Source organism: Vicia villosa, linkage group LG5 (genome assembly GCF_029867415.1).
Source record: "Vicia villosa cultivar HV-30 ecotype Madison, WI linkage group LG5, Vvil1.0, whole genome shotgun sequence".
NCBI lineage: Eukaryota > Viridiplantae > Streptophyta > Magnoliopsida > Fabales > Fabaceae > Vicia > Vicia villosa.
In genome coordinates, this window is record NC_081184.1 from 44124165 (window position 1) to 44152058 (window position 27894).

Genomic DNA, 27894 nt, shown 5'->3' on the forward strand with positions numbered 1-27894 from the left:
ATTGCTCCTGACATGCGACTATTGGTCTTACCACCTCCTATCTCAAGTTACTCACCAAAGTCCGGGTTAGGACTTTATCTCATCTCAGAGGAACCATCGAGCACCAAAAAGAAAAAAAAAGAAGATAAACAAACAAAGCACACAACAATATATACAAATAAAAACACACAGATAAACAAAAATAGGCTTAACACACTTAAAACTGGATCCCCAGTGAAGTCGCCATTTTTCTGTAGCGGGGAAAATCTGATATCGAAGCCATGGGATTGACTCGAATCAATATTCCGTTTTGAAATCGCCACCGCGCTTTATTTTTTCAAAGGAAAAGGGAAAAGAACGAAAAACCCAAAGTTTTGTTTTTAAAACAAGAAAGAGAACTCAGGTTCGGGTGTTGATTATATGAGGGGAAGGTTTAAAGCACCCCTCATATCCGTGGTACTCCACGGGAACCTTTTTGTGTGCTAAAAAACGGTTTGTTTTATTTTTAAAAATAAGCTCGGCAAAGCGTTAAGCTTTGGGCCTACATACCTCCTCGGTGCAATGGAGAAGTCAGAGCTAATGTAGTTCCGCTTTTGGGAAAAAAGTTTTTAAAACGAATAAACACTTTGTTGTCGTTAGAGAGAAATACTCAGCCATTGATCTTGAGCATGAGAACAAACAAGTTCTTTGCATCGCAAATGAAAGAAGGGCTCCAACTCGGATAAAATCAACGAGTATGCCACTAGCTCTCTCACGCGGAAAAGATCTCGTTATTATCAATCAATTTCATAATCGTGGGGTATAACCACTCGTTTCGACAATTAACGGTGTCTAAACTTTTGAAGAAAAGCCACTAAGGGCGAAAGATATTTTTTAAGAAAAAGGTTTTGAAAAGATTGCAAACATAAGAATATTTTGGAAAAAGGGAGAAGATTTTGAAAATTTAAGAATGGGAGGAGATGAAGAGGCTAACCTAATGCATAAAATAAAAGCTAAGGAAAGAAACGGTCTAACCAAATAAGAAGCCAACACTTGACATTAAGAGCCAAGGTAGTTTTCCCATCCTTTGGATTTATCAATACCAACACATTAACACTTGGGGATCCAGATGAACTTATTGTCTTAGCACCATTTTTCATTAAGCATATTAAGATTCTGACGAAAGTCGGGCAGAGTAACGGCTGTTTTCGGGTAAAATCCTTATATCAATGCCTTGGAATTAACCATCAAGGGCTTTCAAGGAAATACCTGCACACATAAACATACAACAGAACAATGCCAGACAGACAGAACAATCACAGGATAGTAATAGTATGAATCCAGAGGTACTAGGTCCATAAGTCCGAATCTCCAAAGTGCTAGGGATAGTAACCGATAGTCCAAAGAGAGCCTTATGTATTTTTTAGATTTTAGTTATTTATTAGTGTTTTAGCGAAAAAAATAAAGTATGGTCCAAGTGGACAAAAGAAAAATAACGGAAACATAAACATATGTCCCAGTGGACAAAGAGAAAATAGCGGAATTATAACGTCCAAATGGACAAAGAGAAAATGGCGGAAAGTAAATATGATGAAATGATAAAGTAAAGCGATAAGGCGAGAAATATAAAGAGCGATAATATAAAGAGCGGTATAGTAAAGGTGCGGAAATTAAAGTTAGTTGTTAAATGTTAAAGATAACCATCTTGAAACTTGTCAAGTATGTTATCAAAGTTAGTAGGAAGATCTATGGTGAGTGAATGATGTACTCGGATTTAAAGTCAATGGGGCTTATCAGAAGCTTGATAAAATCATAGCGACTACACGATAAAAACCTCCACAAGTCTTAAATCAACCGCATACAATTCTCTTCCATGTTTGATCTTTTTGATTCGGGACACGAAATATTGCGCTATGTTAAGCAGATCGCCAAGTGATTTATGTAGAAATCACCCTACAACGAGGCCGGTCAAAACTTTATGTGCTAATGCATGCGAGAAGAACGATATGTAGATCACCTTCCGAAAGCAATACCGCACGAAAAGAAAATAGGTAACGATCTAGTCTTCACTAAGAATCCATAAGAATTCTCAAAGCATTAAGACTTTCATCGATCAAAAGAAAAAAAGGAGAAGAAGAAGATAAAATGCATAAAGATAATCAACTCACACTATCATTAATATCATTCATCTAATATTATGGATTTGGTTCTTTCAAACCTATCAACATCCTAGATCCAATGATATTAATGAAATGGAGGAAGAAGAATAAAATTCACAAAAGATAATCAACTCACACTATCATTAATATCATTCATCTAATATTATGGATTAGGTCATTTCAAACCTATCAACATCCTAGATCCAATGATATTAATGAAGTGGAGGAAGTAGGAAACCAAAACAAGCATAAAAAAGGCAAAAAAACACATTCTGCCAGCAGGAAATCGATTTCATGCAGAGGGAAATCGATTTCCATAAGGCAGTTTATAAAAAAAACAAGTTACGTACAGCATGAAATCGATTTGAGCCTTAAGTAAATCGATTTGACCAGTGCAAATTTCAGCAAAAACAACATTTAAAGGCATAAAACTTGACTTAAGCAAACATACAAACACCTTATGATCACATATCAATTGGAGCACGAATTTTCCATCAAATCACCATCAAATAGCACCAATATAGCATCAAAGATGCATCACACACAAGCAACAAAGATCTACATCATGATATACAAAAAGGATGAAGAAAATTACCAAATCTTGAACAAAACTTAGATCTACTTCAATAATCACCAACACAAATCTTGATCTCTCAACAATTGAAGAAAAAAGAGTGAAATAGATGGTGGTTTAGCTCAAAGTTTGTGAGGTTCAAGATGTGACTCACAAACTTTATGAAAGAACAAAGAGCTTTGGTGAATTTGGTAGGGATGAGGAGAGAAATTGCAAGGGGTTTTTTGGCTCTCAAAGCTTGAGAAGTGAATTTGCAAGAACTTTTTTGGCTATCAAAAGCTTGAGAAATGAGAGAGTAGTGGGCTCTATTTATAGGATGAGAGCAAGAGTAGTGGTAATTTGGTCTTTTTGCATTTGGTAATTAGCTTGTGTTTAATTGGTGATTAAAGTGGCATTTAAATGGTAAGAAATGGTAAAATGAGGTTAAAATGGGATTAATGAAGGGGTTAATTTTGATGAGGTGGAAAATTGGTAAAATGATCAAATAAAAAGGTGCCAAAATGATGTCAAGCTTCCCTTCTTATATTTTTTGAATTTCGCCTTAAGGAAATCGATTTCCCCAGGAGTGAAATCGATTTCACTCTGTTCCAGAAGAGAATTTGGCGCAAAATACACTAGGGAAATCGATTTACCCAGGAGGGAAATCGATTTCATGCTGTCCAGAATGTGATTTTGTTGAAGATTGCTGCAGGGAAATCGATTTACCCAGTAGGGAAATCGATTTCATCAGTCCAAAATGTGAAAAATGCCTTGTTTATTGCATGTCTTGGCTTGGTACCTACAAAACAAAAGCCTACAAAGAAACAAAGCAATATTTTTGGTATTTGGGTTAGTACAATATTCATATAAGATAATCAATCATTGGTGCTTGATGGTCCCTCTCATTGATGAGGTGAGTGCAACACCATGAACAAAACTTCCAAGTGATGCTCTTGACTAGTGATTGAGATATGAATGATATAGGATCTTAGGGTCAAAAATTGGGGTATGACACAATGCAACAATGATAAAGAATGGACAAGAAGTTCCTTTACCTACTCTTTCATCTGTCGTGAATATCGCTGATGTGAGTCGAGTAACAAGAAGTGGACGTGTGTACACTCCACCACCTCCAAAGCAACCCGTTGCTCCTGCAACCAGGCAAAATCCTGTAGATACACCAGTGGGGAATCCTGTGGAAACTCCTACCAGTAATACAAACATTGATGTTGGTCAATCCAGTGGAACCAATGCCAATCCTGACTTTGATGAAATTTTGAAGCTTATAAAAAGAAGCGAATATAAAATTGTGGATCAGTTTATGTAGACTCCTTCAAAGATCTCAATACTTTCATTGCTGTTGAATTCAGAAGCCCATAGGGAAGCCCTGGTGAGAATATTAGATCAAGCTTTTGTGGATCATGATGTGACTGTTGACCATTTTGATGGGATAATAGCCAACATAACAGCTTGCAACAATTTAAGCTTCTGTGATGAAGAACTTCCCGAGGAGGGTAGAAATCACAATCTTGCTCTGCACATTTCTATGAACTATCAGTCAGACTCTTTGTCCAACGTGTTGGTAGACACCGGATCTTCCTTGAATGTGATGCCAAAGACGACTCTTGTTCCCTTGTCTTACCAAGGAATGCCTATGAAGTTCAGTGGTGTAGTAGTCAAAGCATTTGATGGACCGCGAAAATCTGTTATCGGCGAAGTCAACCGTCCCATGACAATTGGTCCACATACATTTCAAATCACCTTCCAGGTCATGGACATTCAAGCTGCTTATAGCTGTCTGTTAGGACGACCATGGATCCATGAAGCAGGGGCAGTAACTTCTACGCTCCATCAAAAGTTAAAATTTGTAACAAATGGAAAATTGGTAACAATAAGTGGGGAGCAAGCCTTGATGGTGAGCCATTTATCCAATTTCTCTTTCATAAGTGCTGATAATGAGGAAGGAACGCAATTCCAAGGTCTCTCTTTAGAAGACGAATCTTCCAAAAAGAAAGCATCAATCTCTTCTTACAAAGAGGCAGTAAAAGTAGTGAAAGATGGAACTACCACTGGCTGGGGGCAAGTTGTGATCCCGACCAAGAATGAAACTAGAGCAGGTCTCGGATGTTCACCAACATTCTCAAACTGCACCAAGAAGGATGAAACCCTTCGTCCGATCAAAGAAACATTCATTAGTGGAGGGTTCGTTAACCCGACTCCTCAAGAGGTCAATGTCCTTATCGAAGAATGCATCGAAGAAGGTCTACCCGATCCTGAAGAAGAATGGAAATGTTATCTCAATGACTCGGGATACATATCTCAGGAAGAACCATATGCACCTTTCTATCCTCCTTCAGAGAAATCTAGTGCCAAAGAAACTGTGCCTGTTCCTGCAGAGGTCTGGGACACCTTGGGACAACCAAGTGGCAAATATGATTATATGGTGAAATATACTGCACCTGAAAGTTCAAAGATTGCGATTGAAGATATCCAACCAACTGGATGGGGAGATTCCTTTGAATATAATAGTCAACCAGAAGAGGCCTACAAATACTCTCAATTTTCTCAGCAGCCTGAAATTACTGAAGATTTTGGCTTCAATGCATCTACCAAGATTTATAGTCCTGAAGATGGTTATTATCACGTAAATGCCATTTTTGAAGATGAAGGGGAAGATAGCCCCGCAGTTGACTCAGAAAGTGTCTCTGACAATGAGTCTCTTCATCCTGAAGATTGGGAAATACATCCTGAAAATTCGGAAGATTGTGACTCATCATATGCTCTTCAAGAAGTAGAAGAAGACCGTTTCAACTCTACAAAGAACAAGGGTGACAAACCAGGACCTTCAAATCCTGCTCGACCAGCGGTCGATGTCAATACTGAAGATAATTCTGAGGAAAATTTTCCTGAATACATAATACACAGAGGAGTTCGTTGCTACTGGAAAACTGTCGACGTTCCGAATGTTGTTCGCCGCTCAATGTAATCACCTCGCTGTTATTTTGACCTCCTGCCTTGCCCAAAGCAGAGAGATGTTTTATAAGGCTTTGCTTTTAAATGTTCCGCCCAAATAACTTTGTGTATATGGCTTTGTTTTAAAAGTTTCCCTCTTTGTCCTGCCCAAGACAAATGAGTTTGTGTTTAGGGCTTTGTTTCAAAAATGAATCATAAATAAAGTGTCATTTTGAATTCCCTACGCTATGTGTTTTATTTTTTGCTTTTTCTGGAAATGGTAATCCTAAAAAACCAAAAAAAAAAACTTTTCAAAAAAAATCTGCATACACTCTTGCATTCATAAATTTTCTGAAACAAATATAAATCATATGTGCAGATTTACTATTGATAAACCCATTGAATGCAATAACCCTATGCCCTCTCCCAACATTGAGTTTCCTGTGTTCGAAGCCGAAGAAGAGAAAGAAGAAGAGATCCCGGAGGAGATCTCTCGATTACTTAAGCACGAGGAAAGAGCCATTCTGTCTCACAAAGAGCCTTTAGAAAGAATCAACTTGGGTTCTGAAGAAGACAAAAAAGAAGTGACCATTGGATCGCTGCTTGATGCTGATATTAAGAGTAAGTTGATAGACCTTCTCAAAGAATATGTTGACGTGTTTGCCTGGTCCTACCAAGACATGCCTGGGATGGATACCAATATTGTTCAGCATTTCTTGCCATTGAAGCCAGAATGTCCGCCAGTTAAGCAGAAATTGCGAAGGACTCACCCTGATATGGCTAACAAGATCAAAATAGAAGTTCAAAAGCAACTCGACGCAGGTTATCTAGTCACCTCAGAGTATCCTCAATGGTTGGCCAACATTGTGCCAGTTCCGAAGAAAGATGGAAAAGTCAGAATGTGTGTTGACTACCGTGACTTGAACAAAGCCAGTCCAAAAGATGACTTTCCATTACCACATATTGACATGCTGGTTGATAACATCGCTAAGTTCAACGTCTTTTCCTTCATGGACGGGTTCTCCGGTTATAATCAGATCAAGATGGCTCCCGAAGACATGGAGAAGACATCTTTCATCACCCCATGGGGTACCTTTTGCTACAAAGTGATGCCGTTTGGATTAAAGAATGCAGGCACAACTTACCAAAGGGCAATGACTACTCTCTTTCATGACATGATGCATAAAGAAATTGAAGTTTATGTGGACGACATGATAGCCAAGTCCAGCACAGAAGAATAACATATTGAATACCTTTTGAAGTTGTTTCAACGACTAAGGAAATATTAGCTTCGCTTGAATCCTTACAAATGTACTTTTGGGGTTAGATCTGGAAAACTCTTGGGTTTCATTGTCAGCCAAAGAGGTATCGAAGTAGATCCCGACAAAGTCAGAGCTATTCAAGAGATGCCTGCACCAAAAACTGAAAAGCAAGTAAGAGGATTTCTCGGACGATTGAACTATATCTCCAGATTTATCTCTCAAATGACTGCTACTTGTGGGCCAATTTTCAAGCTTCTCCGCAAAGATCAAGGGGTTGTATGGACTGAAGATTGCCAGAAAGCGTTCGACAGTATCAAGGAATGCCTGTTAGAACCACCAATATTGATTCCTCCAGTTGAAGGAAGACCATTAATCATGTACCTTACCATGTTGGAAGAATCCATGGGTTGTATGCTTGGACAACAAGATGAAACCGGTAAGAAGGAGCATGCCATCTATTACCTGAGTAAGAAATTCAGAGATTGTGAGTCTCGTTACTCCATGCTCGAAAAAACATGTTGTGCTTTGGCTTGGGCTTCGATACGCCTCCGTCAGTACATGATCAACAATACTACTTGGTTAATCTCCAAAATGGATCCAATCAAATATGTCTTTGAAAAGCCTGCCTTAACAGGAAGGATTGCCCGATGGCAAATGCTGTTATCCGAGTATGACATCGAATACCGTGCTCAAAAAGCGGTCAAAGGAAGCATTCTCGCCGATCATTTGGCGCATCAGCCAATTAATGAATATCAATCTCTCAAGTTTGACTTTCCTGACGAAGATGTCATGTACTTGAAGATGAAAGATTGTGACGAATCGTTACCTGAAGAAGGTCCTGATCCTGGATCAAGATGGGGCCTAATTTTTGATGGAGCAGTAAACGCTTTTGGCAATGGAATTGGGGCAGTCATCATCACTCCCAAGGGTACTCATATCCCGTTCTCTGCCAGACTGCTATTTGATTGCACCAACAACATCGCAGAATACGAAACTTGTATCATGGGTCTCGAAGAAGCCATTGACTTAAGGATCAAGATCCTAGACATATATGGAGATTCAGCTCTCGTGATCAACCAAATCAAAGACAAGTGGGAAACTTACCACCCTGGCTTGATTCCTTACAGAGATTATGCAAGACGTCTGTTGACTTTCTTCAACAAGGTTGAAATGCATCATATACCTCGAGATCAGAATCGAATGGCAAATGCCTTGGCTACTCTATCTTCCATGTTCAAAGTCAATCATTGGAACGATATGCCTACAGTCAGAATTATGCGCCTTGAAAGGCCCGCCTATGTGTTTGCAACTGAAGCAGCCATCGATGATAAACCGTGGTTCCACGACATCAAACGCTTCCTTCAAACTCAAGAGTACCCGTTTGGGGCATCAAACAAAGATAAGAAAACTCTAAGGAGGCTTTCTGGCAGTTTTTCCTGAACGGAGATGTGCTATACAAAAGAAACTTCGACATGGTTTTGCTCAGAAACGTGGATGATACGAAGCAGACATGTTAATGCATGAAGTGCATGAAGGGTCCTTTGGAACTCATTCAAATGGGCATGCAATGTCCAAAAAGATCTTAAGAGCAGGATACTATTGGTTGACAATGGAATCTGATTGTTGTAAACACGTGAAGAGATGTCACAGGTGCCAGATCTACGCAGATAAGATCCATGTGCCACCGACTCTACTGAACGTTCTCTCATCTCCATGGCCTTTCTCCATGTGGGGTATCGACATGATTGGAATGATCGAACCGAAAGCTTCAAACGGTCATCGTTTCATCTTGGTGGCGATTGATTACTTCACCAAATGGGTCGAAGTAGCATCTTACGCCAACGTTACAAGACAAGTGGTTGTGAGATTCATCAAGAACAACCTCATTTGCTGATTTGGTGTTCCCAGCAAGATCATTACTGACAATGGTTCAAACTTGAACAACAAAATGATGAAAGAATTATGTGAGGAATTCAAGATTGAGCATCATAACTCTTCTCCTTACAGACCAAAAATGAACGGCGCCGTGGAAGCCGCCAACAAGAACATTAAGAAGATCGTCCAAAAGATGGTCGTCGCTTACAAAGACTGGCACGAAATGCTGCCATTTGCTTTACATGGGTACCGTACTTCAGTGCGTACTTCAACAGGGGAAACCCCTTTCTCTCTAGTATACGGCATGGAAGTTGTGCTCCCCGTAGAAGTTGAAATCCCATCAATGATAGTTCTCGTGGAGACTAAGTTATCAGAGGCTGAATGGTGTCAAAGAAGATACGATCAGTTGAATTTAATCGAAGAAAAACGTATGACTGCTCTATGCCATGGACAGTTATACCAAGCAAGGATGAAACAAGCCTTCAACAAAAAGGTTCGACCTCGCGAATTTCAAGAAGGCGACCTCGTGCTTAAAAAGATCTTGTCTTTTCAACCAGATTCTAGGGGCAAATGGTCTCCTAATTACGATGGGCCCGTATGTTTTCAAAAGAACATTTTCTGGCGGCGCCATGACTCTTGCAACCATGGATGGTGATGAACTCCCACATCCTGTGAATGTTGATGCAGTCAATAAATACTTTGTCTAAAAAAGACAAAAGAACAGCTCGGTAAGTCGAAAACCCGCAAAGGGCGACTTAGGCAAAAATGAGCGTCTCGGTGGATTGAAAACCCGAAAGGGCGGTCCAGGCAAAAATTAGAGACAATAAACAGAAAAATTCATCCTGGTAGATTGAAAACCTGAAAGGGCAATCTAGGCAAAAAATAGGGATTTATGACAAAGTAACTGCATCAGTCTGTACTTCGTCACCTGAAGAGTCTTCTCCATTAAAGGATCTTCAATCAAATCATCGCCAATTTGATGCAACAAGCACAATTGGAACTCAAAGTTGTTAGGGAGAATAGTGGTTATTGCTTTCAATGTAGCCTTCTCCGCATATTTACCATTTCCAACTTTTGTAAATACTCTATGGAATCACGCCTTTAGCTGGTTACCATCCTATTAAATAAATTTGAGCCTTGTGCCCATTTGTTTGCAGTTCTAATTTCTTTTAGCTTGCAAAATGACACTTTAATTGTGTTATTCACTTTTGAAAGAAAAAGAAAAAAATTAGTTTTAAATGAATTTACTTTTCCTTTCTTTCCAAAAATAAAAGCGAAACTTTCCTTTGAGTTGTGAACAACAGAAGGAACATCAACAACTATCTCCATAGGATGAACAAAAGGATTCTCCTTCAGAACTGTTCTTTTCCTCAAAAGAGATGATGAGACAACGGTATTCTTATCCCAGGAAAGAATTCCTAAACCAATCGCCCCTTTGCGGCAGGGAAGCTCTTTTATCCCCAGTGAAGAAGATCTTTCATCTCCGAGAAAGAAGTTCTTCCATCCCAGTAAGAAATATGCTTGTCTTCCCCAGAGAAGTTGAAAGCATGCAACACCATTCATCACCCGTGTTATCTACACCGTGTTGAAAAACATTAACCGAGTATCTGGTTGTATTGCGACGTTGGTCCTTCTCCAGTATATACTCCTTTGTCTGTCAGTATCGTCAGCATGCATGCCACATTCGTAACATTCATCATTCATATTTGCATCATTTATGCATTCTTACATTTTTTTTCATTGCTTGCTTCGAAATCACTTGTTTAGGGTATATCTATCCTCAGAAAAAAAAAGAAAAGAAAAAGAAAACAAGTATGGGCGTGTCATCTCTCCATTAGGTTGTCACCCATAAGCAGAAAGAACATCTTCTTTCTCCAGTTCCCCACTGAGATCATTCCTCGTGGAAAAAGGTTGCTTTAGTTTCTCCTCTCAAAACAAAGGAGAAAATCCCCGTTTGAGTTTATTCCTCATTGGGTACAAAGTCTTGTTTGACTGTTTCTTTCCAATTCATTCTTGGATAGAACCCTGTCTTTACCAGAAATTCAAATTTCGATTCCCAAAATAGAGTCGTGAAAAACAGACAATAAGCAATAGCCTCATCATCCGAGCAACTTATGTCTCTTTCAAAAGCTTTTTCCTCTTAAGGAAATCAATCATGAAGACCATTTGACAATCAGGGCCTTATTACTGTTCACAAGGCTGAATAACCAGTAATTTCCCTAGCAAAGTCTCCAGAATCATTTTATCACTCGGCTGATAATTGATCATGTCTTCAAAACCGCTATCACGAGGTTGGTAGTCGGTAACCTTTTTGTTCTGGTTATATTATTAAACATGTCTATCACCATGCTGATAGTCGGTAATATTAACCGAACCTTTGAAACTCTTTTTACCATGTCAAGTCTATCACCATGCTGATGGTCGGTAACACAGTTTCATACCTTTCACCTTCGCATTATTAAACAAGTCTATCCCCATGCTGATAGTCGATAATGTCGATAGGTAAGCTTTTCTTACAAAGCTATCATTCCCCGGTGAGGCATACACTTGCTTTCCCGAAAAGAAAAAAAAATGGATTCTCTTCCTAAAACGGATTGAGATATCCTTCCCGATCTCTTGTCCCCAGTGGAGTCAATTCTTGATATCCCCTCGGTAAAGATATCCTTGCATCATTCGCAATTTTGGTATCTTAAGTCCAAAATTTGCGTCTTCTGATATTTAAGTCTCTTCCACCCTATCAAAACGAAGATTTTCAATCTTCATGTCTCAGGTTGAAGAAACATAAATAGGGGCATCTTTCATACCCCAATTTTTGACCTAAGATACCACCTCATATCATGTGCATATGCATCATTTGCATCTCTAACAAATTGCATAGTTTGTGTTTGCTACTTGTGACTCAGCAGGGTTTAAACAAGAAATCACTCATCAGTACAAGTAACAATTAGGGTTTTGTTCTCCCTTCATCTCAAAAGAACCATCTTCATCAACAGTCAACATTTGGTCCTCAAAGATTCATTTAAACAAGCTCAGGGACTTTGAATCAACCAGATTAGGGTTTTGACTGAAGATAGCATACCCCTGACTTTTGCTCAGGATTTGACCTAATGACTTGGGACATGACCTCAAGACCCCAAGTACATCATTTTGACCTAATCTATTGACTCAAGACATCTCCAACACAGGGACTGATCAACAGTGAAATTTCAAATCATCAGATTAGGGTTTTTGAACTATCAGGGACTGAAATCAGGGATCACATTTGGGAAACCCTAAAAAGCCCCAGGGGATCACTCAAAGGTTTCAATCATTTTCAAATAATCCTTATGACAATATCCAATGGAAATTACATCTCAATTCAAGATCCACAGTCATCAATTTCATCAGGTCGACAATTAAGGTTTTTGACCTAATTCACCTGAACCACTGACTTTTTAATCAGAACATGGTGCCACAACTTAAACCATGGCTCAAGGTCCTCCAATAACTCAACATGATCCATTCATACCATTCATTTGGTGAGGATAGCTTGGTTCAGTTGAAATCTCCAGAAACGCGATTCGTCTGAAAAAGTCAACTGTACAAGGTCACCATTGACCTTTTGGAAATTTTGGTCAACCATGACTTTTGAAGTTTCAAATCATCAATATATGATATATGAAGTCATTTTATCAAGGAAAATCAAGAAAATCAATCAAGAATCAAAAATTCAAAAGTTTGACTTTCCATACTTAGAAAAATTCTAAGTGTTTTTCAATGGTTTTTTCCAAACTTTGGAAGGGAATTTCTCAAAATTTCACCTACAAACTGAAAAAAACTTCCAACATGAAAGTTGTAGATTTTGATCCAATGAACAACAATGTCACATATAATGATTTTCAGATTGAATCATAGAATTAGGGTTCTTCACGATTTCCAGAAAATTGATGATCTTAGAGAAGAAATAAATGAATTATGAGGATACCATCATGTTCCTTGTGAAAAATCGAGCAAGATAGGCTATTCACTTGATCAAATTGGTTCAGTTTCAGAAAAACTCAAAATCAGAATAGGGATGTGTTCTTGGCGCCATTTTTTGTTCATACATTTCAAATGTTTGTTTTTCAATATATTGAATGGAACGTGTGGCTCAATTGGTTGTAGTTTTGAGTAGTGAACCTCAGGGCGTGGGTTCAAACCCTGGCAGGACCAAAACCCAATTTTTTGACACTTATTTTCATCATTTTCTTTACAACTTTAACTAATTAATTAACAAATCAAATCAATTCATTTACTTCATTTTTTGCACACTTATCATTTAATATATGTATTTTATGAATGTAAAAAAAAAATCACAAAAAAAATGTTTATTTAATGTGTTTTTTATTAGGTCAAAAATGACATGTTTTTAAGTGTTTTTAATAATTTAAAATATTATTTTTCATTTGATTTTTTAACCTAATCACTTGTAAATATTTTTTGTGATCAAACCCTAATCATTTAGGTCTTAGGTAAACATAAGATTTGTATTGGTTTAAATTAAGTTGATTTCTTTCAAATTTCAAACAGTTTTAAAACAGGCGTTCACGGTTTTTCAAAACAAATAAACCTTTTCTTTTTGGTTTTCTTTTCAAAAGAAACTATTGATTAAATCTTTTTGGATTGATCAATTGATTTTCAAAATGATGGGCCTCTCGAATATTAGAGAGTATAAGTCCCTTTCCTTTTTCTTTGTACAGTTTTTTAAACAGAAAACTTCTTTCAAAATAAAACTTTCAAACTGTTTTCAAAACGACAAAAACTCGCGTTTTAACAAAACAATCAACCATGTTTTATAAAATAAAACATGGGCCTCCACATAGGTATAAGTCTCATTCCCGTACATGAAATTAGGTATTTCATTGTACATCCACCTTTTTGTACATATCTCGATCAATTTGTTTTTTAACCTCGAATAACAAATCAAAAATGAAGGTTTTCTTTAAATCTTCCCAAAAATACCATGGGCCTCCATGTAGGTATAAGTCCCAAGCCCCTTTGTAAATATTTGTTTACATAGCCATGGATAACTCAATGGGCCTCTCCCCGAGTATAAGTCCCGAGCCCTCTGTACATAAGCTGTTTATCCTTACAGGTATATTTCCTTCATAAACTCCATTGTATACACACACCTTGTCATATATAACTGTTCATACTTGTTCATATTTGTTCATGTACTTGTTCATATTTGTTCGTACTTGTTCATATTTGTGATCGTGTTATATATACTTGTTCAACTTAGTACAACACTAGGTTCCCCATAGCCTCCTATTGGGCTTCGTGCAAAAAATCTCCCTAGTTTAGGTTAGGACATAGAGTATGGTTTCCCGGTGAAATCGCTCTAAGAGCTCAAACCAACTATACCACGCATCCTCTTGGGCTTCGTACAAACGACTTGTCCCTCCCATAGCCTCCTCTTGGGCTTACAATGCAAGGACCCTCGATTGTCCCTCCCATAGCCTCCTCTTGGGCTTACAATGCAAGGACCCTCGGATAGCCTCCTCTTGGGCTTCGTACAAGGACCCACGGGCTTCTTATAAGCATCCCCAATATCCAAAACAAATACCCTAGGAGATTAGACATTTATCATCTCTATGATAGGAGTATCTCATCTATATCATCACAAATAATCAATAATTCAAATTTCTCTTTTGCCACAAGGCTGGCTAATCAATCAAACTTTTTGCCACCATACTGGCTGATTAATCAAAGTTTTTGTCACAAGGCTGACTTCATTGAAACTTTTGCCACAAGGCTGGCTGATTAATCAAAACTTTTTGTCACAAGGCTGACTTCATTGAAAGTTTTTGCCACAAGGCTGGCTAAAAAGCATCTTTATCATTCTAAGCACCATAAGTGGCATGGCCCAGGGCTTATAATGAAATGATTTTCAAAAAAAAACAAACAGATGTATGTGATGATATAGATTAGATACATCGAACATTTAGATGACATTTGTCTCTTATCCTTTGCTTCCACTAGCATAAGTGGGAACTAAGATTGCTCTGACTTTCTCAACATCCCTTTGAGAATACGTAGGCACAAGGTCGTATCCTTGGCGAGCAAAACTTCTCCCTCAAACCACTCAAACCTTAGCACCCTTAGACCCCGAGCTACAGATGCTCTGATTCCCTCTAAGGGATATGTATGCAGAGGATCGCGATGATCTTTGCGAGCATAATCAAACAAACACCTTAGTTTCCCACCTATTTCACAACAGAACCTCTCAATAACATAGAATGAAAAACATAACAAAGAAGCCTATAGAGTACTATAGATACGTTGGGTGCTAATACCTTCCCTTCGTATAACCAACCCTCTTACCCGGAATCTCTCCCCCACTTTTAAGGTTATTGCAGCTTTTTTCCTTTTCCTACTTTGGAAACAATAAAAAGTTTGGTCGTGACAAAAACAAAAGAATAATCATTTTTATGAGCACTCGAGCCCAAAGAAGTCATCAGGTGTCTCATCCCACAAAAAGATACGATTTTTCCCCGCGACAATCTCCCATATGGATCCGATCAAGTACATTTTTGAGAAGCCTGCCTTAACGGGGAGAATTGCCCGTTGGCAGATGCTGTTATCAGAATATGACATTAAGTATCACGCACGGAAAGCCGTGAAAGGAAGCATCCTAGCTGAGCACTTGGCTCACCATCCACTCAATGGTCACGAATCAACCAGTTTTGACTTTCCGGACGAGGACGTCATGTACCTCAAGATGAAAGATTACGACGAGCCACTACCAGACAAAGGGCCTGAGATAGGATCCCAGTGGGGTTTAATCTTTGACGGAGATGTCAACGCTTATGGACGAGGAATTGGGGCAATAATTGTTACCCCTCGAGGTACCCATATTCCATTTACCGCCAGATTAACTTTCAAGTGCACAAACAATGAGGCCGAATATGAAGCTTGCATCATGGGTCTCGAAGAAGCCGTGGATCTAAGAATCAAACACTTGGATGTATACGGAGATTCTGCTTTGGTCATCAATCAAATCAAAGGAGAATGGGAAACACGCCAACCTGGGCTAATCCCTTACAAAGACTACGCGAGAAGATTGTTACCATTCTTCGACACGGTAGATTTTCATCACAATCCTCGTGAAGAAAATAACTTGGCTGATGCATTAGCCACACTCTCTTCCATGATTAGGATAAATCATTGGAATGACATTCCTCGGATTGATGTCATGCACCTGGATAGGCCCGCTCATGTTTTCACAGTAGAAGCAATCATCGACGACAAACCGTGGTATCACGACATCAAGAAATTTCTTCAAAGGCAAGAGTACCCTCTTGGGACATCAAAGAAAGATAGAAAGACTTTGAGAAAGCTAGCTGGTAGATTCTTCCTGAATGAAGATGTTTTGTAAAAGAGAAATTTCGACATGGTCCTGCTCAGATGCGTTAACAAGAAAGAAGCAGAAATACTCATGAGAGAAATACATGAAGGTTCCTTTGGTACTCACACCAATGGACACACCATGACAAGGAAAATACTGAGAGCAGGGTATTATTGGCTGACGATGGAGTCAGATTGCTACCAGTATGCAAAGAGGTGTCACAAATGTCAGATCTACACTGATAGGATTCATGTGCCACCATCTCTTCTCAATATACTCTCTTCCCCTTGGCCTTTCCCCATGTGGGGGATCGACATGATTGGAATGATCGAGCCAAAAGCGTCCAACGGACATCGCTTCATCTTGGTAGCCATAGACTATTTCACCAAGTAGGTTGAAGCCGCTTCATATGCAAACGTCACAAGACAAGTTGTCGTCAGGTTTACCAAGAATCACATCATCTGTCGCTACGACATTCCTAGCAAGATAATCACTGACAATGGGTCAAATTTGAATAACAAAATGATAAAGGAACTTTGTGAAGAAATCAAGATTGAGCATCACAACTCATCTCCTTACAGACCAAAGATGAATGGGGCTGTAAAAGCAGCTAACAAAAACATCAAGAAAATCACTCAGAAGATGGTCATCACTTACAAAGATTGGCATAAAATGCTCCCATTTGCACTTCATGGTTACCGTACATCTGTACGTACTTCGACTAGAGCAACTACTTTCTCCCTTGTATATGGCATGGAGGAAGTACTACCCCTAGAGGTTGAGATCCCATCAATGAGAGTCTTGATGGAGGCAAAATTAACAGAAGCCGAGTGGTGTCAAAGCAGATTCGATGAATTGAACTTAATCGAAGAAAAGCGCATGACAGTTTTATGCCACGGACAACTATATCAACAAAGAATGAAGAAATCTTTCGACAAAAAGGTTCCACCTCGCGCAATCAAAGAAAGCGACCTTGTACTTAAAAAGATTCAATCTTTACTCACAGATTCGAGAGGCAAATGGACTCCCAATTGTGACGGCTCATACGTGGTTAAGAGAGCTTTCTCAGGAGGAGCCTTAATACTCACGAATATGGATGGAGAAGAATTCACCCGTCCTGTGAACATCGACGCAGTCAAGAAATATTCCGCCTAAATAATTAATAGAACAGCTCGCAAAGTTGAAAACTCGCAAAGAGCAGCTTAGCCAAAAAAGGGCGTCTCGGTGAATCGAAAACCCGAAAGGGCGATTCATGTAAAAGTTAGAGACATAAAAATATATAATCAATCCCGGTAGACTTAAAACCCGAAAGGGGTAGTCTACGCAAAATTTAGGGATATATGGCAAGTAATTGTGTTCAGGACAAACATGATCATTCAGAAAATCCATAGCGGAGTATTCATCATCGGTAGGTCATCTTCTACGAAGCACGAGTACAGTGCAACTCGGAGTGGAAGGGAAAGATAACGGTCGTCACGTTACATCGTAGCCCTTTTCCCGAAAAATTACCAATTTCCAACTCTGTAAATACTCCATGGAATCAAGCATTTGGCTGATTACCATCCGATAAATAAAATTTGAGCTTTTTCTTTGCAATCGAGTCTTATTTAGTTTCTTAAAATGCGTTTTAAGTTTAAACAGTCATTTTCTTGAAACAAAATGTTTTCATAAAATAAAATGAATTTACTTGCAAAATTAAGGTGAAATTTCTTTCTAGGGTTTACAGACAATAGGAAGAATGCAAACAGTCGCTCCAAGAACGGTTGAGACTCCGAGAATAAATTTCCCCATGAGATCGCTTTGTGAACATCTCCCGACGACGGATCTTCACTTCAAATCATATCACTCACTTCAAACAGCGGGCAACCAGTAACCAGTTATCCCCAACGGAGTGCAGACTGCAAGAAGAAGACATCTTCTGATCAACAAAGATTCAATTCGTATCATAGGATTTCACATCCGCTACAATTCCATTCACATTCACTTTACATTTTATAATCGTCATAATACTCATGCATACTTCACATCATAATTGCATAGTTAGCATAGACTAGTTAAGCTTTGATCATGTTAATGCCCGAGCCATTTGGGCACGTACTCAAGTTTCCCCTTCAAAGTCGTGAAAGGGTTTTCTTCTTAAGAAAGAAAGTTCATACACCCGAATTTCCCAAGAGGTTAACAAATGGTGGTCTTCCAGAGGAAGATAGTTTGTTTACTTTGAGAAATCCCCAGCAAGTCAACAAATGGTAATCTCCCTCAAAGAGATAGTTTGTTCACTCCCAAGCAAAGTCGACAATAGATATCTTCTTCAAATAAGATAGTTTGTTCTCTTTTGGAATTCCCCAACTGAGATTCTCCTGCAGAGCGACCCTCGGCAATCTTCTTCAAATAAGATAGTTTGTTTCGCATTTGAATTCCTCATAGAGTTGGCAAGCGGTGTTTCTTCTCCAAATAGTTCAGATTCCCCGGTAGAATTGACGAGTGGCAGTTTTTCCTCCTGGAAAACAGTTGATAATTCCCCAACAAGGTCAATAGATGGCACTATTCATCAAAGAAAATAATTTGGATTCGCTAGTTGATCGACAAATGGTGGTTTTCCTCCGGAAGATAGTCTGTTCACCTCCAGAATCTCCCCACGGGATTGACAAGTGACGGTTTTCTTCCTGGAAAATGGTTTAACAAATCCCTAGCGGAGCCAGTGAATGGCAGTCTTCGTCAAGAAGATAGTTCAGATTCCTCAGCATAAGTCGATGAATGACAGTTTTCATCCCAGAAAACAATTTGTTATACCCCCAGCGGATCGACCAATGATGATCCTCCTTCGGAAGACAGTTCATCCACTTTCAAGCGAAGTCATTAGCCACTCAAAAGGACGCAAGATCGTATGATATTCCTTCGAAGGTGCCGAGTTGAAAGAAAGCATGATAAAGTTTCTTAGTTACCATCAAGGGACATCTCTCCAACAAGTACTAATGAGAAGTTTGGTGAGGAAACAAACCTTTGGAAATTTTCTCTTTATCTGAGATATTGTCCAAATTATAACTGAGACCAGTTCCGTGATTAGATATCTGGATCGAGGGGAGGTTATAACAACTGAGACCAGTTTCGAGACACAGACATCCGAAACGAGGGGAGGTTGTTTACATTATCATTATAACTGAGACTAGTTCCATGATTAGATATCCGGATCGAGGGTAGGTTATCACAATTGAGACCAGTTTGGAGATACAAATATTCGAAACGAGGGGAGGTTGTTCACATTATCATTATAACTGAGACCAGTTCCGTGATTAGATATCCGGATCGAGGGGAGGTTATCACAACTGAGACCAGTTTCGAGATACAGATATCCAAAACGAGGGGAGGTTGTTTACATCATCATTATAACATGAGACCAGTTCTGTGAATAGATATCCGGATCGAGGGGAGGTTATCACAACTGAGACCAGTTTCGAGAAACAGACATCCGAAACGAGGGGAGGTTGTTTACATTATCATTATAACTGAGACCAGTTCCGTGATTAGATATCCGGATCGAGGGGAGGTTATCACAACTAAGACCAGTTTCGAGATACAGACATCCGAAACGAGGGGAGGTTGTTCACATTATCATTAAAACTGAGACCAGTTCCGTGATTAGATATCCGGATCGAAGGGAGTTTATCACAACTGAGACCAGTTTCGAGATACAGACATCCAAAACGAGGGGAGGTTGCTTACCTTTTTCTAAGTATTAACACTTAGTTAATGAAGATGGATTGCGCATTCTACATTGCCATCCACTCACCATAATCTGCATAACATATTTCCACAGGAGTTTGTCTCCTCATCCCCCGCCGAGTGCAGCAACAGGATCAGATCATGCAAGGATTTTATTATCACTACAACATCTCAGGAACGCCCAAAATTCGGGCATTCTTTGGTATTTAAGTCTCTTTAACGCAGGAGAGATCGAGATATCAATCTCTCTCCCTCCGGATGAAAGAAACTTAAATAGGGGCATCTGTCATACCCTAATTTTTACCCCCCCTGAGATGTCATACCTTCAGGCTTTTCATCAGATTCAAATTAGCAAATACTCAGAGCAGTCACTTGTTCATCTGGTACTTAATCAAGGATGTTCAGGAACAAAAGAGCTCATGCAAAGAATCAATCAATAAAAGGATTAGTGTCCAATAAAATCATAAGTTTCAAAAAGCTTCATTCAATTCACCTATGGTTGATTGGACACCCAATCATCTGGGCTCAGGTTTGCTTAGTTCACCAATCTAGGGTTTTGAGCCCATCAGGGACTATAATCAGGGATCACATTTGGGAAACCCTAAAAATCTCCAGGGAATCTATCAATTGGTTCATATGACAATATCCATTGGGCATTTCACTTCAATTCAAGATCCACAGTCATCAATTTCATCTGGTCAACAATTAGGGTTTCTAACCTAATTCACCTGGACAATTGACTTTTAATCAGGAAATGGATCCAAAACTCAACACATGGTTCAAGAACTTCTATGACCTCAATATAATCAATTCACATCACTCATTTGAGGAGGAGAACTTGATTCATCACAAAAGTCCCAAATTTCACTTCATCTGAAAAAGTCAACTGCACAAGATCACCTTTGACTTTTAAGGTTTTTAGTTAAACCATGACTTTTGAGGATCAATATCATAAATATATGATTATTAGAGTCATTTGACCAAAGGAATTCAAGAAAATTCATCAAGGATCTAAAAGTCAAGAATTAGGGTTTTTTAGGGCATTATGGGAACTCAAAATTTCACCTACACAACTCAGAAAACTTCCAACATGAAAGTTGTAGATCTTGCAAAATAAAACAACAACTTACAATGCAACTTTTTTCAAGAAATCAATCATTTAAGATATTTGGGATTTGGAAGTTATAGGCCTTAAAGACAGAAATTTTTCTAAGTGTTTTTGACCTAGTTTTCTTCCAACTTTGGGCCCATTTTTCACAATTTTCCCAAATGATTCTGAAGAAACCCCAAACTAATGAATTGAAGTAGATGTTTAGGGATTTCCAAATTGTGCTCAACCTCCTCCAAATTCATTTTGAGCTAAGAGTTATGCTTGTTCAAAGTTGGCCTCATGGAGTAAAATATAGGTCATATACAATTTGAAACTTTGCAATTTTGTGCAAATGGCTTCACTAATTGATGTTACACGACCCATAATACATCTGCAAGCATACCATACATCCATTTTCACCATGGCATGAGAATTGAAGAAGATTCCCAAAAGCAAGAACATGTGATTATGTAATCATTACTTTTGAGAATTTATGGTAAGCAATGATTCATCAATTGGAATCTTCTCCTAAGCCAATAGAAAGTCTCTACACATCAGAAATGTTCCCCAAGATCAGATAGAATCAATGGGTAGGGAGCTAAGCTCGGTTTGGCCATCATTGCATTTTGGATACTCTTTGAATTTCTTCATGGCCAAGAAACCAAAACTCCCTCACTAAGCAAGCTCACACCCTCAATCTGTACATAACTCTTTACCTATAAATATAAGTGCTCTCCTTCATATTAATCACACCAAAGCAACCATAATTCTTGCTTTCTCCTTCTTCCTTTCATACTTAGCATTTTCAAAGGTTCTTTGGCAAGAAGACTCGGGTACTTCAAACCAGAGCTCTTCCTTTGAAACTAAGTGTTCTAATATTTCAAGGAGGTCCATTAGAGGTGATCCAAACATCTGGAACACTTCTGCAAGTGCAAGAACACCATCTTCGCTTTCAATTTGGAGGAAAGTCAGTTGGAGGTCTGTAGCACGATTCAAGAGGAGTCAGGCAAGTCCAAGCATCCAAACACGTTCCTAAGGGTGTGGTGAAGCTATCCAGATGGTTGCAGCTCATCTATAACTGCAGATTCATCAACCTCCATGTTCACTTGAAGTCCAAATTGAAGGGATCGGGTTGAATGATTCTAAGGTATTCAAGTCAAAATAAGTATTCAGCCAACATCACTGAGTCCCTTGGAAGCTTTTAGGATCATTCATACAAGCCCAGGTGTTCTCTATCATCCTCACGACCTCCACTTTCAGAGGTATTTTTTCAAACTCCAACACTCTAATTTAAGTACTCTTTACAATATATCTCGATACTAGTTTGTTCAGCATCATCAGAGGATTAAAAACCCTCTATCATCATCCATTTATCTTTCAGTATAGTCATTTAATTTGAATTTCAAGTTTTAGGGTTCTTCGCGTTTTTCAGTTAATTCATTAGATGTAGTTAATATAAATCTATGTTAGTTACATATTTGAGTTCGTAAGGAAATTTAGAGTGAAATCCATGTTTACATCACCCTATTTGGTTGAGAATTGAGCAAGTTAGCAAATTCAAAATCTTCAAGCTTGAGGTTGAAGACGACCATGGCTGTGGCGCGCAAAATTCAAATCCAAGGGCAGAGTTTATTTTATTTTGAATGATATGCGTTTTATAAACGAATTCATCGTTTGCCCTAGTGGCCTCACATGCGCTCTTAGTCTCCTCATGCCTCTAGTATGGGGTTCGAATCTCCCTCGCCCCAGACTTTTTGATCCTTTTATTTTTCAAAGATTTCCAACTTGTTTTAAAACAAAACCAACTGCGCGCGTGTTATAATCACCAACTGGCGTTTGGCCCAGTGGTATTATTTTGAGTGTGTGACTATGAGGGCGTGGGTTCAAACCCTCCAAGGGCCAAAACTATTTTTTTACACCCATTTTCTCTCATTTTTTTCACCAACTTCACACAATTATTTAACCTATCAAATTAATTCATTTTCACTTCATTTTTCACACACTTATCAATTAATATATATATTTTATGAATAGTCAAAATATCACAAAAAATATTATTTATTTCATGTATTTTTATTAGGTTAAAAAATGGTGTGTTTTAAGTATTTTAAAAAAATATTTTAATACATGTTTTCCTTGAATTTTCAAAACCTAATCTCTCATAAATATTTTAGTGATAAAAACCTAATCATTTAGGTCTTAATAAGGTATAGACTTTGTCTTTACCCTAATTAAGTTGACTTTTGTCAAAATTCAAAACTGTTTTCAAACTTCAAATTAAACAGACGGCCAAGGTTCTCAGACAACGGAACTTTACATCTTTTCATTTCTTTTCAACTGTTTTTATAAACAGTAAACAAATCTTTTGGGCCTGTAATAGAGTGTAAGTCCCAACACCTTTTTTCTTTTATTAGTTTGTTTTCAAAAAACTGTATTTACAAAATCCTCTTTCTGTTTTCAAAACATTCTTCTAGTATTTGAAGGGCATTATTCCCGGTGAAACTCTTGAGATACCCATGTGACCTACGTCCATCTTCACTTCTTTTGTTTTCAAAAACCTTTAACTATTTATCATAAATATTCAACTGTTATCAATAAAATTGCAGGTGAGGCTTTGTACATACATCTTCAAAGGCATCCACTCCATCCAGGTTAGGCTTTATAGCTTTCAATTTATAGTCTTTATTTAAATTACTGTCAAATATAAATGGTGTATATATTGTTTAGGGCTACGTCTGAGTGTAAACCTTAGGACATTTAAACTATATATATATATATATATATATATATATATATATATATATATATATATATATATATATATATATATATGTATATATATATATTATAGGACTATGGCCTAGGATTGAGAATGTCTTCCCGGTGAAGGCTCTTTCCTAATTAGAGATTTTTAGTTCAAACCCTCAAGATGAATTATTCCCGGTGAAACATCTTGAAAAAGCCTTAGAAACCAAACTAGAACACATCCACCCAAGAGGAATTATTCTCGGTGAAACCTCTTATCCATTTGCTTAAAGTTAAAATAAGTTCAAAACCACATAGCTTTCTCTTGTGCTATAACAAGGACCCTCGATGACCCTCGATTAGCCTCCTCCTAGGCTTTGTACAAGGACGCGCAGGCTTCTTAAAAGCATTCCCAACTTCCTCTTGAGCTTGTATACAAGGACCCATCAGGTTTCTTATAAACATAGGAACAAGTCTTTAGTCACCTTTTAGCCTATCCTGGTGAGTTTCTTCCATTCTTCAAACCAGACTTTAAACAAGCCAATATTGTCTCAATCTCACATTGGGCACACCTTTTGGAATGAGAGACATGGACAGTCTCTGTTACCCCTATCTTCAATAATTCTTTTCCTTAGCAGAGTCTAGGATCCATACTTGATTATCTTCAGTCAATGTCAGCCTTAATCTTTGGCTTTAAACAAGAAGTCTCAAATAGTAATCATTCTACAAATAAAACCCCTGGAAAGGGTTAGCCTCCAAAAATTCATTCTTTCAAAAGACAGTCTCACCAGTCTCAGTCAGTAAAAGACATATTCCTCAATAAAGAGTTAGCCACAATTCTGGGCTTTATACAGAGCACCAAATAAAAATCCATGAAATAAACACTCTCCAATTAGAGTCAGCCTCAATTCCGGGCTTTGTACAGAACACAAAACTCCTCAGTTTAAATTAATCCCCAGTGGAGTCATCTCCCAAAGTCAATGAAAAGCAATAAAAAAGCCTCAAGCTTGGGCCTCATACAAGCAAGCTCAAAATCAAATATTTCAAACAGTAGATAGACATAGCTTATCTTTATAGGAAGATATTTCTCGTATCTCACCACAAACAATCACTTAAAACAAAATAATCATTTCAAACAAACAATCATTTCAAAACATTCTCCCATTTAGGACTCATGAAAGACATGATCTGGCACACAACCCAGACTTGTACAACTTTCCCTAATTTGGTCGAGAATCTTTCATTCAAGAGGCATGTGGTCGTCATACATGATCAACCAAGTAGGCTCCCTTTCTTAATGAAACAATTTTAGCTTTTCTGTCACTTTAAAAATGTTTGTGGTGGAATAGTAGAAACACCTCTCTGTAAAGATGATTTCATGTCTCTTTACTGTAAACAGAGATTTAATTCAAGCTTCAACCTTGAGCTTCAAGCAAGGCACCAAAAAAAATCATTAATTCTCCTAATTAGTTCTCCGAACTACAAAAAGCTCTGACTTCCATTAGGGATATGTAGGCATGATGTTCACAAGGAATCTCAGCGAGCTAATAAAAAACCAAAAATAGTCAGTCAGTCTGTATTTTTTTTCAAATCAATTCAATTCCTTCTCCTAAAACAAAGGAGAAACTTTCCCAATAATAAGCAACAAACACAAACACGTAGACACAGAGAAGGTTCCCGTAGAGTACTACGGATATGTAGGGTGCTTAAACTCTTCCCTATGTATAACCGACCTCCCGGACTCCAGAATTTGTAGTCTAGGTGAATCCCCACACTTAGCAAACTCCTTGGGTTTATTTGAGATCTTTTTCCCCTTTCCTACTCGTATGATAATTAAAAAGTTCGTGTGATATCTTAGGAAGAACTGAAATAAAATTCATCCCGCCCCGGACGCATTCTCCTTCCAAATTTCGCGTGAAGGGTCTAGCGTGCCGTCCTCCCAAGTGAAACGGGGAGGTAAAAAAACGACAACACAGTTCACCTAGGAGAGGAGACACTTGGGATAAACCAAGTTTAAAGTTTCTAGATGGAAAGAGCACAGGACTCACAACCAAACTTGAAAATTCAAGAAAGCAAGGAGAGCAGGATTCTTCTGATCACAATTGAAGATGAGAATCTGATGACATGTATGATTCCTACAAATCTTTTGGGCTTGTCTAAATCGAGCTGGATACACCAAAGTGTATCTCACAAGAATATAGAGTGGAATGTCATAACTATGCCCTGCTACATTGAGAACTATGTGGAGGACAAACGGAACCTTATGCAAAGGTCAACTACTGATCTAGGTATTGTTAATAAGCTAGATGTAAAGATCCTCCTAGGTCACAACAGGATGCTTCAGCTGACATCCCACCACAATAACTCTAGTGTAATCACAAAGTACAATTTTTCCATAGAAAAAGGTTTAGAGCTAACTCACCTCATTGAGATTCCTCAACAATCTCTGTTCATCATGCTCAAAACAATGTCTTGTCCACACAGGCATACAGAAGTGACTAATCCTGCAAGAATGAGAATTGTGAATGATGATTCTAACGAAAGTGACAAGAATATTTCTGACAAAATCAATGACATTTTCACAAAAGCTCTTGATGCTACACAGTTTGAAAACTTGCGAAGCAAGTTAGGACTCTGCTTCCTTGAGGAACCATAGAGTTAACAACAACAAAAATAAAAAAAATTATTAAAATAAAATAAACAGGGGGAGAAGACATTTTGTGAGAAGACATTTTGTTTGCTTTGGAACCTTTTGTGGCTAAACAGGGGGAGAGGTAGTAAATGTGTCACCCCAGAACACCAAGAATGGTGGTGGTGTGAAATCAACAATTTTGTGTTGATCTGTTTGTGCTTGTGCTGCTCTTGTGGCTGCTTTCTGATTTGTTTGAGCACTATGTGCATACTGGTCATGTATGTTGTCTGTATTGTCTTAGCTTGCCTTGATTGTGTTTTGGTTGCTTTATGTCCGCTGCAAGTTTTTCTCTGATATGGTGTGACAGGTTGTTTTAGCCAAAAATTTTCCAAAGGGGGGAGATTGAAGGTGTTTTCATATTGGCTGCATTTGTGGTAAAACATACCTGGTTGATATTCTGTTATGCAGGCTGCATATGTGTTAAGCTAATACAGGTTTTGTAGTGAATGTCATGACCGATGTTGTGACATCCGTGTGTGACAGTAGGAGTTGCTATTGTTTATTATATGTGTTTCCTGATTTCTCTCAATTATCAGTTTAGGAAACCTTTTATTGTATGCTGAATAATTCGTCCAGAAGATCTTGCTGACAGCACATTCTGTAACAACTATATGGCGTGTAACTTAGGTTAACTTGGTTAACCCTAATTTGTTTCTAAAAAAGCCCAAGGCCCAAGAGTTGCATATAAAAAGACTGCAATCCTAATTTGGAACGCAGACAGAAGAGTTTGTGTATTGTGAAGAACCGTAGTTCTGTAGCTGTCTCTTGTGATCCAAGCAATTGTTCTTGATGATTGCATTGGAATAGGTTGTGTTTGTTTATTGTCACTCTAAGCTTTTAAGCACGAGTGTGTGTCTCTTGAGTGAAGCTTTTAAGCAGACCAAGGTGTGTTTTTTGAAGAGTGTCTTCTCTCTATAATTGGTATATGTTTATTTGTAATTACTGCTGTGATTGAGGGGCAGTGAGTGGAGATACTCAGGTCTAGGAATAGATTGGAATTGCATTGGGTAGGTTTTAAGTGAGGAGTTGTAAACGGGGGAGTTTAACTGCGAATTAATTCTGCTTATATTGGATTCCCTCCCTGGCTTGGTAGCCCCCAGAGTAGGTTGTTTGAACGGAACTGGGTAAACAATTATGTGTGTTCTTTATTGTTTTTATGGTGTTCTGTTATAATTATCGGTGTTGTGTAATTGTGGATGTCGTAACATCCAGTAAGACATCGAGCGTGTGTTACTGGAATTTTCAAACTTTGATTTGCTTTCTGATCTGATACACACTCCTGCACATATACATGGTGCGCCTTCATACCTAGGTTGTTGGATCTACTTGGTTCCATATCTGAGGATTCAGAAGACGCTTTCCCATCATGGACACTCAGGGACGTGACACACTTGATTCCAATACCCATCCATATTTATTCCTGCTTTTTGTTTTTTTTTTTTTAGTTCTTTTTTCTTTCTTTTGTGTATTGTTTTTTTTTTGTTCTTCTTTTTTGACCATTAACTACAAAAAGGATTTTTAA